A 16,963-nucleotide genomic window follows, 5' to 3' on the forward strand; every position below is an offset into this window, starting at 1 on the left:
AGGGTACGTTCTATATAAGCATTAATACTAAGGGCAGGAAATTCTAATGAGCTCATGCTTCTACTAAAAAAGATCAGTTTTAAAAAAGGGATAAAGGGATAAAGCATATAACACAAATGCATAGTAGACAGGTAAGACTAAATCACACAATAAAGGAATATGAAAGGGTACTGATGTGAGCATTGTGTTAGAATCACAAAGACAAATAAGATAGAGTCCTTGCCCTCTAAGAGCTGAGAGTACATCAGCGTGATAGGCATTTGAACAGCCCATTGGAACACACTATGAGCAATGCTCTTATAGAAATATGCAGAGTGTGATGGATGTGTGTAGTAAAGACCCTAATCTCAAGTGTAGGGGGGCAGGGTGGTAGGGTGGAAGGGAAGACTCACTGGAGGATGTGAGGACATGACAACTTGAGCTGTCTTCTGAAGGATGAGTAGGAGTTAGCTTCTATCTCCCAAGCATATTTTATAATCAAGAGCAATAAATCACTCAGACAGGAGTTATGTTGCATTTTTATTGAGAACAGTTCCAATAGCACCCTTTATTTCATCTATCATAACACTTATCATGCTGTATTGTAATTACCTGTGCTCTTGTCTATCTTTCCACCAACCTCTAAGCTCTGTGGTGACAGGGACTGTGCCAGTCTCAGTCACAGCATCTAGCACAGAGCCTGGCACAGGGCGATAAACATTTGCTTTAGGGAAAAATAACATCAAAACATTTTATACATAGACATTAGAAATAACTGCTGGAGAAAGAACAACTTGAAAGTTGGTTAAAATATTCTGAAACTTTACAGGCAGCTTTCTATACCTTTTTCCTTTCCTTTCTTTTCTTCTCTCTCTCTTTTTTTCTTTTTGGTCTGAGACTGGGACTCAAATGTGGTATCCAACACTTTTACTTATTGGCTGGTGCTCTCCCATCCAAGCCATGTTTCCAACCACTAGATACTTTATTTCTAGTCAATACTTACATTAGGTAAAGTCATAAAATCTGAGTTGTATCTTTGATTTACTGGTAGAAGACCCAGAAACTGGACTTGCGTACTATAGAGAAAAACACAATAGATCTTTCTAACATGTAAAGAAAGATGAACTTCCAAATTCTTCACGTTCTCATTACGTTTAATAACAAAGACACTTAAAAAAACCAGATATTGAAAGGGAAGTATTATATGCTATAACCTAATAGTGATCCAATGCAGTCATTTATATTAAATATACATTTAAAACTCCAGATATTTAAAGAGAAATAGTATGTCCTATAGCCTAATAGGAAGGAAAAGTTTGAAGGGAATCTAATTCCCTGTTTTTGCTGTAGCAGCAATGAATGCCTGTTTGAGGGTTAGTGCTTTATGATGCATGAAGATTTACTGTGGCCCCATGGAAAATATCCCACTCTATAAAGGACATCGGTGTTTGCAATAAATTAAATCATAACTAGATGATAATAGTGGTTCTCATATATGAAGGTGCATCAGAATTACCTAAAGTGAGTATTATAACACAGAATTCTGGGGTCCACCCTAGTGCTTCTGATTTAATAGATCAGTGTAAAGCCAAGAATTTATATTTCATAGCTATATAACTAGAGAAAAGGAAGAATCCAGGGTATGGATAAAAGGGGAGAGAGATTAGTGTTTCAGGGAAAAACATTAACTTAAATTGTCAAGTATTCTGGAACTGTAAACCAAATGTTTCCAGGTCTTCCTGACCTATATGGCTTGAGGGGGGCATCAATGATTATAACCATAGGACTATAGTACCTTGCCAATATCTTTCACTTCCTCAGGTTTTTCTGGGCTCTCCAGGTCAAACACATCTAAGGTCCACACCATCTGCTCCATCTTCCACATGACTCTCCACAGCCACTGAACTTTCTATAGGCCCACAGCCTCCACCAGGGTGCTTCTGTAGCTCTTCCAGAATGGTCATGTCCTATACAGTATGCTGTTTCTTATGGCCTGAGGTATAATAGTGACCTCTTCAATCTCCCTACTCTAGAGCCAAATTCTTTAGGTGCATACATGGTGACAATAGGCTTCTCTCCATGGACTAAATCCTGGCCCCAAGATGATACTGAGATGTATTAATGTCTCCTCACTGGTGCTTCAATATCTGAATCCAGACACACATAGACACTCCCGCCCCCACTGATTGCACTTTGTAAACTGGAATTGCATTCTAGTTGAAGCCCAACGGAGATATTAACCTACTAAGCATTTTCTTCATTCAGAAAATATGGAGGTCTGACTTAAGTGGTAGTGCCAGCTGTTAGTGAAAAAGCCAATGATGGCAGAAGGACCTGACTTTAAGCTGTAGGACCAGCATGAAAAAGAGAGAGAGAAAGAGAGAGAGAGAGAGGAAGAAAAAGAAAAGAGAATAGGGGAAAGGAGAGGAGAGGAAAGGAGGAGAAGAGAAGAGAAGGAAAGAGGGGAGGGGAAGAAGGGAGGGGAAGAAGGGAAGAGAGGGGAAGGAAGATGAGAAGAGAGGAAGACAGAAGAGGAGAAAAGAAGAAAGGAAGGAAGATAACATCTATAGAGCACCTATCATTTTCAGGATGCTATGCTAGGAACTATGGCAGACACAGGAGGAACTGGAGCAGCAATTCATGAGATTTGACATGTCTGCTCCTGAAGCAGATGGCCAAGGAGTCCAGTTGTCATATCTTCCACCAAAAAAAAATCTTATTAACCCTGCTACATTGTGAAATTTGACATTTAAAAATATCCATGGGAAGCTAAGCCAGATAAAGAGAAGACTAAATTGTTCCCAAAGGTTAAGGAATAAGGGTGAGGATTATTATTCAGGAAGATGAATAAAAACTCAAAGCAGCTTAAATCAAATACAGGCTTTTCCATAAGAAACTATCATCTCCTAGGACAAAAAAAAAAGAAAAAAGAAAAGAAAAGAAAGAAAAAACAACTACCAAGCTGTCAGAAACCTTTCCATAGGGTTCTGACTTGGATCAATAAATGTCTAGAACTGGAAGAATGTGGCTCCCCTAATAAACAGACCTTATCACAGTCCTATGATGAAAGATGATAAGTAGACAGACTGTAAACAATAGAATGATTCATGTCAAAAATGATACTTGACCAGCTGATTGTCAGGAGGAGCCTAAGGCATAATAATGACACTTGAGAGATATATGCTTCTGACCATAGAAAGGAAAAGCATGACAGAAGTCCTTTCCCACTGTGTGGAAATGTATACCAGATGGTCACATTTAACCTGACAAAAATGCCATCTTCTTCATTTTTTTTTCCAGTATAGGCCCTTGTGCTTGCTGGCCCAGACTCTCTACCACCATCTATATACCCCCAATGTGTTTCACTTTTGTTAGTTTTTTAATAGAGTCTCACTTTTGGCCAGGACTGGACTAGATTATAATCCTCCTATCTATGCTTTGCACAAATCCAGTTTGACAGACACACATTGCCATGCCCAATATTTTATTGGTTGAGATGAGATCTCAAGAAATTTTTTTTCAGGCTGGCATCAAACTACAATCTTCTTTCTTTTTCTTCCTCCTGCTCCTCCTCCTCCTCCTCCTGCTCCTCCTCCTCCTCCTCCTCCTTTTCCTCCTCCTCCTCCTCCTTCTTCCCCTTCTTCCCCCTCTTCCTCCCCCTGTTCCTCCCCCTGTTCCTCCCCCTCCTCCCCCTCCCCCTCCTCCCCCTCCTCCTCCTCCTCCTCCTCCTTCTTCCCCTTCCTCCTCCTCCTCCTCCTCCTCCTCCTCCTCCTCCTCCTCCTCCTCCTCCTCCTCCTCCTCCTCCTCCTCCTCCTCCTCCTCCTCCTCCTCCTCCTCCTCCTCCTCCTCCTCCTCCTCCTCCTCTTTTTCTGGCTGGTCATGGGTCTTAAACTCTGGGACTGAGCACTGTCCCTTACCTCTTCAGGTCAAGGCTAGTGCTCTATCACTTCAGCCACAGTGCCACTTCTGGTTTTCTGGTGGTTTATTGGAAATAAGTGTCTCACAGACTTTCCTCAGATCTCAGCCTCCTGAATAGCTAGAATTACAGGCATGAGCCACTGGTGCCCGGCCAAACTACAATCTTCTTGATTTTTAGCTTCCTGAATAGCTAGTGTTACAGACATGAACCATCATACCAGCTACAAAAAATACCATCTTCTGCACCATAAATTTCTAGTTTCAAAATTGTAGAGCTTGAATCCAAGATATTTAAGAGCTACACAGTCCAGTCCAATCTAGTACAAAAGTCTAGTCATCTGTGTCTGTTGAGCACTTGAAATGAAGCTAGTGAGAGTTGAGATGTGCTGTAAGTATGAAAGTATACCCAATATTTCAAAGACTTATTAAAAATGAACAATGTAAAATATTTTACAAATTAAAAAATATTGATCACATGTTGAAAGTGTATATTTTTAGCTAAGTTAAAAATACCTTAAACAATTTTACTTCTTTCTTTCTTTCCTCTTTTGTTTACTTGCTTATATATTTATTTTCCTTTGTCCTTTTTTCTTGGGTCTTACTGTGGAGCCCAGGAAGGCTTGGAACTTGCTATGTAGCTCAGGCTATGCTTAAACTCCTGACCATCATGCCTTGCTGAGTAATGTAAGTGCTGAGAGTACAGCTGCCATGATCAGCTTCTTTATAAATGTTAAATGTATATTCTAGAAAATTTAAAATTTGTATTATGATTCTATTGAAAAGCACTGCTTTAGATGTGACTGTATTTATTATGTTTAGACAAAACATCCATAGATGCCACTTGCAACAGGCTATATTCTAAAGAGAAGGATGTCTCTGCATTCAGTGTTCAATGAGGCAGATAAATGGTACCTTGCAAAAGGGAAAAGTGAAAACAACTTTATATCCTCACACTGAAATTCAAAAGAAAGAACTGCCTACAAAACATAGCAACTTACACAGGTTTTTTTGTTTGTTGTTTTGTGCCAGTCCTGGGGCTTGAACTCAGCATTTGGGCACTGTTCCTGAGCTTTGTGCTCAAGGTTAATGCTCAACCACTTGGATCACAGCTCTACTTTCAGCTTTTCATGTGTGGGATTCATTGGAGATAAGATTATAGACTTCCCTGCTCAGGCTGGCTTCAAACTATGATCTTCAGATCTCAGCCTCTTATTTATCTACAATTATAGGCATGAGCCACTGGTGCCTGGTTGGAGAAAGTTTTACAGTTCACTAACAGATTTTCTCATGGCTTCAGCTACATGAACAAGCCATAGACATTTGAAGCATCTGAGCTCTAGAGGTGCTTCCATGGAGATCCTGTGACCACCAAGAATTGATCGCTCAGTCCAGTTTGAAAGAAAAATTCTCTGGAAATGAATATACTATGTTTGTGAGCTCTCAGAATTGGAAGACAGAAAAAGTCAAAGGCTTTGTAAACAGGTTGTTTCAGACCTCTTCCAATTCAGATGTGGATTTCCTAACTTTCAATGTGACTATGTTGGGAGACAGGGCCTTTAGAGAGGTGGTTATAAAAGGTCAAAGGATATGGCCCTAATGTATTAAGGCTGGTGTCCATAGAAGAGGAAAGGTACCAGATGTCTCTATCTGTACACAGTGCAGAGATAGAGGCCCTGTGAGGATATAGCCTCATCTCACACCAGGAAGTCCTCTTACAAAAACTGAATTCCAAGGTGTCAAAACCAGCATCTTGGTCATGAACTTCTAGTTATAGCATTGTGAGAAAATGTCTGTGTTAGAATGTTCTCCTCCATTTTGACTTAACAACTCCCATCGTAGTCTTCAGCCCTTTCCCTCAAATCAGGTGACCAGACCGAACATGACCACCATTGTCAACTCCACTCCAGGGCTCCATAGCCTTCAGCTACAGCAGCAGAATGCTTTCTGCCTAGACATATCGACAACTGTCGGCAATCAGTAAACCCTGCCTGGCTATGCACTATCTTTGGTCCTACGTACAACTGCAGAGTACCCCAAGCCCCTAGTAGAATTTTTCATTCCTAGCCTTTGGCCCCATAAAGATACCCCTTCTGCACAAAGACAAGTGTTGCACCCAGCCCAAAAGGCACAGCCTTGCCAGCTTGCTGACAAACTTTGCTCTACATGACTTGGGTGTCCTTGTGGTCTTCTGCACTGGAGCTTTCAGCCTATCTTTAAACCACTCAGTCTGGGGTATTTCATTACAGCAGCCCAGAGAAAACTAATATAACTTATTTCAAGAGAAAGAATATAGCCAGGCATGGTGTTGCATGCTATAATCTTAGCTACTCAGGAGGTAGAGGTAGGAGGATCATGGTCAGAGGCTGACCCCAAGCAAAAGCAAGATTTTACCTGAAAAATAACTTTAAAAAAATTTCGGGCAGCCCCCAAGAAGGTGGATAACATGGCAGGAACTCCCAAATACCTCTCAGTCCTATCTCTTAAGGTTAATGGACTGAACTCTCCAATTAAGCGACATAGACTGTCTAGTTGGATTAAAAAACAAGACCCTTCTATCTGCTGCCTGCAGGAGTCACATCTTGCCCGTAAAAACAAACACATTTTCAATGTTAAAGGCTGGAACAAAATCTACCAAGCAAACGGCCCTCATAAACAGGCGGGAGTTGCAATCCTAATATCAGATAAAATAGACTTCAAATTAAAATATGTGAGAAGAGATAAAGAAGGTCGCTACATACTAATTAAAGGATCTCTCCTTCAGGAGGATATTACAATTCTAAATATCTATTCGCCAAACAATGGAGCACCCAAATTTATCAAAGAAACACTACTTTCCCTCAAATCCCATATAGATCCAAAGTCATTAATTGTTGGGGATTTTAACACACCACTCTCCCCACTAGATAGATCAACTCGGCAAAAACTCAACAGAGAAACCGCAGATCTAAACAGCTGCATAGATCAACTAGACTTAACAGACATTTACCGAACATTTCACCCAGCAGCATCAGAATACACGTTCTTCTCAGCAGCACATGGAACGTTTTCGAAAATAGAGCACATTTTAGGCCACAAAGCAAACTTGTCTAAATTCAGAAACATTGAAGTTATACCTAGCATTCTCTCTGACCACAAGGGAATAAAATTAGAACTCAACACCAAAAGCCACCAAAGAAAGTCCGGTATCACATGGAGGCTGAACAACACACTGCTGAATCATGAGTGGGTCATGGAAGAGATTAGAAAGGAAATTCAAATGTTCATGCTATTCAACAAAAATGAACACACAAATTACCAGCTCCTCTGGGACACAGCAAAGGCAGTACTCAGAGGCAAGTTTATAGCTCTGAGCTCCTACATCAACAAATTGGAGAGATCTGAAACTAACAATTTAATGACACATCTAAACCTCCTTGAAAAAGAGCAGCAAGATAAACCCCAATCCAGTAGACGGAAAGAAATAATCAAAATTAAATCAGAATTAAATGAATTAGAATCCAAAAAAACTATAGAAAGAATCAACAAAACAAAGAGTTGGTTCTTCGAAAAACTTAACAAAATTGACAGACCCTTAGCAAACCTTATCAGAAAAAGGAGAGAACACACCCAAATTAATAAACTCAGAGATGAGAATGGAAACATCACCACGGAAACAACCAAGATTCAGAACATTATAAGGGAATACTTCTCAAAACTTTGTGCTAATAAGTTTGAGAACTTGACAGAAATGGATCTTTTCCTAGCAAATATTGACATGCAAAAACTAAACCAAGATGAGTTAAACCAGCTTAACAGGCCCATAACAAGCATTGAAATAGAAACAGCAATAAGAGACCTCCCAGCTAAGAAAAGTCCAGGACCAGATGGTTTTACAGCGGAATTTTACAAGGCCTTCAAAGCAGAGCTCACACCAATACTCCTCCAACTCTTCAATGAAATTGAAAGAGAAAGCTCACTACCGAACACATTCTATGAAGCCATCATAACCCTCATCCCAAAACCAGGCAGGGACTCATCAAAGAAAGAGAACTATAGACCCATTGATGAACATTGATGCAAAACTTCTCAACAAAATTTTGGCCAATCGACTTCAACAATTCATCCAAAAAATCTTACACCATGATCAAACAGGATTCATTTCAGGGATGCAAAGCTGGTTCAATATACGCAAATCAATTAATATTATTCATCACATCAACAGGAGCAAGAATAAGAACCACATGGTTATCTCAATAGATGCAGAAAAAGCATTTGACAAGATCCAACACCCCTTTATGATGAAGGTTCTGGAAAAATTAGGAATCCATGGAACATTCCTCAATACAATAAAGGCTGTATATGACAAACCTACAGCCAGCATTATACTCAATGGTGAAAAACTAAAGCCATTTCCTCTTAACTCAGGAACAAGACAAGGATGCCCACTCTCCACTTCTCTTCAATCTAGTATTAGAATGCCTAGCTACAGCAATAAGACAAGATGCAGACATAAAGGGGATCCAAATAGGGAAAGAAGAAATAAAACTCTCTCTCTTTGCAGATGACATGATCTTGTATTTAAAGAATCCCATAGACTCCACTCCCAAATTACTCAAGCTGATTCAAAACTTTGGCAAAGTAGCAGGTTATAAAATTAACCCCCAAAAATCAATGGCTTTTCTATATGCCAACAATGAGAAAAGTGTGGCTGAAATTAGGAAAGCAACTCCATTTGTAATAGCCCCACAAAAAATAAAATACCTAGGAATTAACTTAACCAAAGAAGTGAAGGACCTCTATGATGAAAACTTTAAAATCTTGAAAAAGGAAATCAACACAGAACTTAAAAAATGGCAAAACCTCTCATGCTCCTGGATTGGCAAGATTAACATCGTGAAAATGGCAATACTTCCCAAGGCTATCTACAAATTCAACGCAATACCTATCAAAATTCCACCCTCATTCTTCAAGGAAATAGAAGAGGCAATCCAAAAATTCATATGGAACAATAAAAGACCCCGAATAGCAAAAACGCTCCTCAATGGAAAGAACACTGCTGGAGGAATATCAATACCAAATTTCAAACTCTACTATAAAGCCATAGTAATCAAAACAGCTTGGTATTGGCATAAGAACAGACCTCAGGACCAATGGAATAGAATTGAAAACCCAGAAATGAACCTACAGACCTATAGCCATCTAATCTTCGATAAGGAAGCTAAAACAATAGAATGGAAGAAAGACAGCCTCTTCAGTAAATGGTGCTGGCAAAATTGGTTAACTACATGTAGAAAACTAAAGCTAGATCCTTATATATCACCCTGCACCAGAATCAACTCCAAATGGATCAAAGACCTTGAACTCAAAGCAGACACTCTGAAAACATTACAGGATGGAATAGGAGAAACCTTAGGTCTCCTTGGCTCAGGCCGAAATTTTCTGAATAGAGACCCGGAAGCACAACAAATCAAAGAAAGGTTGGACAAATGGGATTGCATAAGGTTGCAGAGCTTCTGCAGGGCAAATGACATAGCTAGCAAGATCAATAGAAAGCCCACGGATTGGGAGAAGATCTTTACTAGCCATACAACGGACAAGGGTCTCATATCTAAAATATACTTGGAACTCAAAAAATTAAACCACCCAACAACAAATCCTCAAAGAAACAACTGCCCAATAAATAAGTGGGCGAAAGACTTAAAGAGAAGCTTCTCTGAAGAAGAAAGAAGGATGGCCAATAGACACATGAAGAAATGTTCAACATCCCTAGCCATAAAAGAAATGCAAATCAAAACAACATTGAGATATCACCTCACTCCAGTTAGAACAGCAAAAATCAAGAACTCCAATAACAACAGATGCTGGAGGGGATGTGGACAGAAAGGAACCTTACTTCATTGTTGGTGGGAATGTAAACTTGTTCAACCACTTTGGAAAGCAGTATGGAGGTTCCTCAAAAGACTTCACATAGATCTCCCCTATGATCCAGCAATCCCACTTTTGGGCATTTACCCAAATGTTTACAAACAAGACCACACTAAAGCTACCAGCACAACTATGTTTATTGCAGCATTATTTACCATAGCTAAGATATGGAACCAACCCAGATGCCCCTCAGTAGATGAATGGATCAAGAAAATGTGGTATATATACACAATGGAATTCTATGCCTCCATCAGAAAGAATGACATTTCCCCATTTGTTAGGAAATGGAAAGGCTTGGAAAAAATTATATTAAGTGAAGTAAGCCAGGTCCAAAGAAGCATAGGTCCCATGGTTTCCCTTATTTGCAATATCTAGTATAGGTATGAGTCAAGCAGAAAAGGTCAGATAATGTGATGTTAGGAAAATGAACCCTTAAATATATATTTTAATGTTTTCATTTCTTTCATGCATATGTTTCTAACGCATTTATAAGATTATTTCTTTGTTGCTTTGTATGTCCCTCCCCCACAGTGTAACCCCCGCTTTCACTATATTTGATGTCAGTATAACATGTGGAGGAGATGGGGGCAAACAAGTCGTTTAAGGATTCAGGTGGACCTGTTGCAACAATGAGAAGTACAAAATGTCATGTCAAAACCAGCTTTACAATGTTGGTGTGGGGGGGGAGGGGGGTATAATTGGGTGGAGGGAGGGGGGAGGCTGGGAAGGGAGGTGAAGGGTAAACAAAGGAGGAGGCTGCAATGCTTGGTAAGAAATGTATGCATTATCCTGCCCATGTAATTGTAGCCCCTCTGTACAGTATGTTCTCAAATAAAATAAAATAATATTAAAAAAACATTTCGGGGCGGGTGGGGGCTGGGAAGGTGGCTCAGTGGTAGAACGCTTGCCTTGCATGCCTGAGGCCCTGGGTTCAGTTCCTCAGCACCACATAAGCAAAAGAAAAAAGCCGAAAGTGGTGCTGTGGCTCAAGTGGTAGAGCACTAGCCTTGAGCTGAGGAGCTGAGGGACAGCGCCCAGGCCCAGAGTTCAGACCCCACAATCGGACCCAAAAAAAAAAAGTTTCGGGGGTATGATTCGTGACTCAGTTGGTAGAGTACTTGTCTATCAAGTGTTCAATTCTGATAACTAGAGAGAGAGAGAGAGAGAGAGAGAGAGAGAGAGACAGACAGACAGACAGACAGACAGACAGACAGACAGAGAGGGTATTGCCTTGTTGCCAGACTAGTCTGTACTGCTGAGCTCAGATGGTCCTCCCACAAAAGTGCTGATGGCTCTTGCCTGTAATCCTAGCTATTCAGGAGGCTGAGATCTTAAGGATTTAGGTTCAAAGCCAATTGAGAAGGAAAATCTTTGAAGCCAGGCACTGGTGGCCCACGCCTGTAATCCTACTCAGGAGGCTGAGATCTGAGGATTACGGTTCAAAGCCAGCTTGTGAGACTTATCTCCAATAAGCCACAAGAAAACTGCAAGTGGCACTGTGGCTAAAGTGGTAGAGTGCTTGATTTGATCTGAAGAGTTGAGGGACAGAGCCCAGGCTCAGAGTTCAAGCCCCACAACTGACAAAAAGAAAGGTAAAAAGAAAAAAAGAAAGTCTGTGAGACTATTATTTCTAATTAACTACCAAAAAATCCAGAAGTGGTAGAGTTCTAGCCTTGAGCAAGAAAGGTCAGGGACAGTGCTCAGGCCCTAAGTTCAAGCCCCTGAACTGGCGCGCACGCGCACACACACACACACACACACACACACACACACACACACACACACACACACACACACACACACACACAATTCTCCCACTCCATACTCCTAAGCAACTGGAGCTATAGATGCCATGCAATAGCTATTACAGCTATTAAAGATGATCCCACAGAATTTGTGAAAAGCCACTTTAATGGTTCTTGAACTGCCTTCCTTTGAGGCTGGGATGATACCAGAAAAAAATGTGCCTTGATGTCTTAACAGTGACATAGAACTATTCAAAAGTCAATGACACGCTCAAGCATAGTAAATTCTCATCCTTGGAACAATGTTTTTCAAAATTTTCCAATTGCTGTCAGAAAACTGCTGAGATATGTTTCATAGAAAATTTCGAAAATTTTCTTACTGAGAACGTACCTCAGAAATTTCAAGAGAAGCTTAAAACCTTAGCTGTAGATGTCATTCTAATGAATACCAAAGAGGTTTTTAAAAAATCTTTTTCTTTTCTTTTATGTTGAAGCTAGCCCTTAATTTAAAACATCTTCACCTAGGTATCTCATTAGTGAGAGAATACTCTAATATCAGACCATTATATATAATAAATGAATGCAGTGGACCATTTGTTTTAATTCTACATAAGGCTCAAATTTTACCAGCATTAGGAATCATGTGTGAAGCTTGTTAAAAATACAAAACCTGGGGTTCTGAACCTGGAGTGGGTGTCTACAGCAACACTGAAGACTTTTATATTTAAACTATTCTCCAGGTATCCTGATGCCAATCCAGACACTGTGCTTTGAGAAACTCTTCTATTTCAAGCAAATCAAAGAAAATACTTCACTTTAAATGCCAGCCGGGTGATGGTGGCTCATGCTTATAATCTTAGCTACTCAGGAGGGGGAGATTGGAGGACCATAGTTCAAATCCAGACCAAGCAGAAAAGTCCCTGAGACTATTACCTCCAATTAATTCCTAAAAAAAACAGAAGTGGAGCTATGGCTTAAAGTGGTAGAAAAGCTCAGAGACAGTACCCAGGCCTTGAGTTCAAGTCCCATGACCTACCAAATAATATCCTTATGCCATTCACAGTAAAATGGATGAAACTAGAGAGGATCATGTTAAAAGAAGCTAGCGTGAGAAAAACAAATGTTTTCCACATGCTCTTACTCATATGTGGAATCGAGAGTTTAGAAGTGAATGGCAGGAATGTAAAATGGAGCCTGTTTGTGGGTGGATAAAAGTGAGAAGGGGAGGGCAAAAAGAAAGGGTGTAGTGGGATAAATATTGTAAAAGTACTTAATATACATGTATGAAAGTACAACAGTGGAGTCTGTTGAAATTGCTTCAAGAAACAAAATGAAGGGGAACGACAGAAGGGATGAAGTTGATTGGGGTACCTTTTTATGTATGTGGAAATACCACAATGAAATAATATATGCGAATAAATTTGGATAAAAGGAAGTATACTTAATGTGTGTATTCACCATGGCCTCTGGAAGACCACTGGGCCCTATTTTTTTCACTTCCAGCTATATTTTCAACAAATTTAATGGAAAATAAATTTTAGCTTCATTTACTATTTCACACACAAAATGTGTACTAGAAAGAATGCCAATATTCCTCCTGAAGGGGTGTTTCTTACATTTTCTTATTTATTTACTTTAAGTGGTTGTAGGAAAGGGTTTCAATCCAACATTTCAGTTTATGAGTACAGTGTGTCTTGATCAATATCACCTTTTCCATCATTCTCTCATACCTGTAGATCTCAACCTGAAGGGACACTTTTTAAGTTGTAAAGGACTTTTGTATTCCATAACAAGTTTTGGTCTAAAATGAACAATGAAGGAAAAAAAAGAAATGTGTTCATTCATTGTTAATGTACTCGGGAAAACATATACTTTAGGCCATAAATATATGCATATATGTCTATGTGTGCATATGAGTGCTTACAACTAACACTCTCCCACTATATGTCCAGATTTTTTGGTAGTTAATTGGAGCTAAAAGTCTCACTGACGTTTCTACCTGGGCTAGCTTCAAACTGTGATGCTTAGTTGCAGTCTCCTGAATAGCTAGGATTGCAAGCATGCCACAGGTGCTGGGCCCAACATTTCTTTTTCTTTTTTGTTAGTATACATTAGTTGTATAGGGGTAGAACTCATTATGACATTTCCACAAATGCATATACTATATCCCGATCAATTTTACCTCCTGTACAACTTTCTCTTATCCCACTGCCCCCCTCTTAAAAACAACTTCAACAAGTTTCATTGTTCTATTTTCATAGGTGCATGTGACCACATAAATCATATTCATCCTCATATTCACCCTCTTCATTAGCTCCACCCCAGATATTTACAAACTTACCAAGCATGTTTAAATTTTCGATCTGTGTTGGTCTGTGAAATAATAGCTTCCATTATTTCCTGATGTGTAGATTTCTATTTACTTTTCTGTGTCCTGACAGGAGCTTTGCTGGGTTTTAAGTGTCCCTCTTGGTAGCTGCACTATGGGATCTGCTCGCCTTCTCATTGCTTCTTGATTTATGGGCTGTAGCTAGAGTTTCTTGTGTGATGAAGAGCCCTAATCTTTCAGTTTGTTCTCATAATAAAAACTGCCATAGATTCTTTTGTCCTGGAAAAAAGATCTCTCTCTCTCTTTCTTTCTCTCTCTGTCTTTCTCTCTGTCTCTCTCTGTCTCTGTCTCTGTCTCATTTTTAAGGCTTGGTCACCCAAAACAAAGTTATTCATATATACATAGAAACCAAATTTTTATCACAATGTAAGATCTTGCAGATGTTGCTTCTATTGTTATTCCTCACCATGACATCACTTTCTGGGATTGTTTGTCTGTTTTTATTTTTCATTGTTATTATAAAGGTGATGTATAGTTACATAAGTCAGGTAAAAAGTGCATTTCTTTTTGGATAATATCATTCTGGGCACTTTTAGCTATCATTTGAGACAAAAAGCAACCCTAGGTATTAATATATGAGATAAGGAAGCCAGATGCCAGTGGCTCATGATTATAATCCTAGTTACCTAGGAGGCTGAGAGCTGAGGATCATGGTTTGAAGTCAGTCCAGATAGAAAAGTCTGTGCGACTCTTTGTTTCCTTTCCTTTCTTTCTTTCCTTCCTTCCTTCCTTCCTTCCTTCCTTCCTTCCTTCCTTCTCTCCCTCCCTCTCTCTCTCTCTCTCTCTCTCTTTCTTTCTTTCTTTCTTTCTTCCTTTCCTTCTTTGTTTCTTTCTTTCTTTCTTCCTTTCCTTCTTTGTTTCTTTTTTTCTTTGCCAGTCCTGGGGCTTGAACTCAGGGCCTGGGCTCTGTCCCTGAGCCTCTCTGTGCTCAAAGCTAGTGTTCTACCACTTGAGTCACAGTGCCCCTTCCAGCCTTTTCTGTTTGTGTGGTACTGAGGAATTGAACCCAGGGCTTCATGCATGCTAGGCACGCACTCTATCACTAAGCCACATTCCCAGCCCTGTGAGACTCTTATCTCCAATAAATTACCTAGAAAAATCCAGAAGTGTCACTGTAGCTCAAGTGGTAGAATTCTAGCCTTGAGCACAAAGAGGCTCAGGGACAGCACCCAAGCCCTAAGAGTTCAAGTCAAAGGACTAGCAAAAAAAAATAAATTAGATACTGAAATCTGATTTAAAAAATAAAAATTATGGAGACTTCTTGTCCAGGTTGACAAGCTAAGGTGAACTGACTGACATTACCCACGTGTTTGCCCTGGAGTGATAGTACCTCCCTTCTTTCCTAGACTCACCTCACCTTGTCTCTCCTCCAAGTCCCTTTTTAGCCATGAGCTGTCCAAGGCAGGAGACTACACCATGGGGATCTGATGAAGAGGAAACAGGTAACAAAGCATCACCTGTGCAGTTATGACACTGCTTCTGGATACTTCATCATGACTTAGAAGAGTCATATCTGACCTGTACAAGTATTTATTCTGGGACATGTATATAGTGATAAATGCATCCTGTTTTTGAAAAATAAATAAGTAAAAGAATAGCCACAGTGGTGTTTGAGCCACTATCTAGGTGTTTTTAAGTCTTACTATTACAGAGAGTGTGAGATACAGACTTAGGTACTCTATTTGGGTTCTTTCTTTTTTTCACCATGCAATGAAGTCTTTTATTAGGCATAGGTTTTTAAATGTCTTCAGTAGTTCCACACATAGGAAAAAAAAATACCTGCCATTTAAAACATATTAGAACTTGCAAGACTCATCTCTGCCTAGAGAAGGAAAGTTACCCTGGAGCATGCTTAACCAGGAGGCCAGTGCATCTGACGCCCCCCAAGAACATGGAGATGAACATGGTAGACAGACTGGCCGTCATCTACACCTTCATTCACCACCATGCGATAGCCCTTCTTTAGGCCCAGATCAGCAGCACATTTCTTTCCAACAATCATCAAATGTCCAAGAAGACTTTGATCATCATCTTCAGCTACAGAAATCTGGGATATATGTTTCTTGGGTATCACCAGAAAATGGGTTGGTGCTTGAGGGGAAATGTCATGGAAAGCAAGACACCAGTCATCCTCAGAAATGATTTTGGCGGGGATTTCCCTCAGATGATCTTCCCGAAGATCTTGTCGCCACCAGGCCGGGTGACCTGAGCCTTGGCTAGCTCACTGGCCATCTCGGCCTGCCTCCGGCACAGCGGCCAGGGGGAAGTAGAGCGTCTATTAGTGTTCTTTAGTGAAGCAGAATTAATAGAGGGGAGGGAGAGGATGATGTTTATGATGTTATTAGGAGAGTTGGCTCACATGAATATGTGATACTCCACTATCTGCAAACTGAAAGAAAAGGCAAGTCAGGGGTATAATTCAGTCCAAGCCCCAAAGTTTGAGAACTATCCAAAGGCAGAAGATACAGATGGACGTATTTTGCCTTCTCTCAGAGAGAATAGGGTTTCCCTTCCTCTCCCAGTTGTTATATGATGATGTTATATGTTATTTGATGAATCGAATGAATACCACATGGAGGACAATGAAACCTGTATGTTGGGTCCATTGCAAATCTCTCTTAGAAACATCCTTACAACTCACCAGAAACAAAAGGTTTGTATCAGGTATCTGGGTTTCTTCTAGGCCAACCAAGTTGATAAATGAAGTTACTCATCACATGTACCATACCTGTTGAAGATCACTACAGGCTGGACAATGACCATATTAAGTCAGCCAAGAGAGTAGCGATGAAGTCATCCAGAAGAGGATTACCAGGACTAGGGAGGGCTGTACCATGGGTAAAATGTGAGAGGCAGAAGAGAAACTCTATCATCAGAGGATACAGAAGAATGATGTCTATCACAAATTAAGTATGAAATAATCAATCCTCTTAAAGGCACCAGAAAACGACTTCAAAAGGAGGGAAGGACTTCAAAAAGTATTAAATGGATGGGATACAAAGAGAACTGTCCTGGAGGAAAAGAAAAA

General features: G+C 40.0%; 1 pseudogene; it reads right to left on the reverse strand.

The window, feature by feature from the left end:
• Positions 1-15,635: 15,635 nt before the first annotated feature.
• On the reverse strand, positions 15,636-16,167 carry LOC138832832 (adenosine 5'-monophosphoramidase HINT1 pseudogene; annotated as a pseudogene).
• Positions 16,168-16,963: the final 796 nt, after the last annotated feature.

Source organism: Dipodomys merriami, unplaced genomic scaffold (assembly GCF_024711535.1).
Source record: "Dipodomys merriami isolate MVZ:Mamm:240054 unplaced genomic scaffold, mDipMer1.0.p SCAF_20, whole genome shotgun sequence".
NCBI classification, from domain to species: Eukaryota; Metazoa; Chordata; class Mammalia; order Rodentia; family Heteromyidae; genus Dipodomys; species Dipodomys merriami.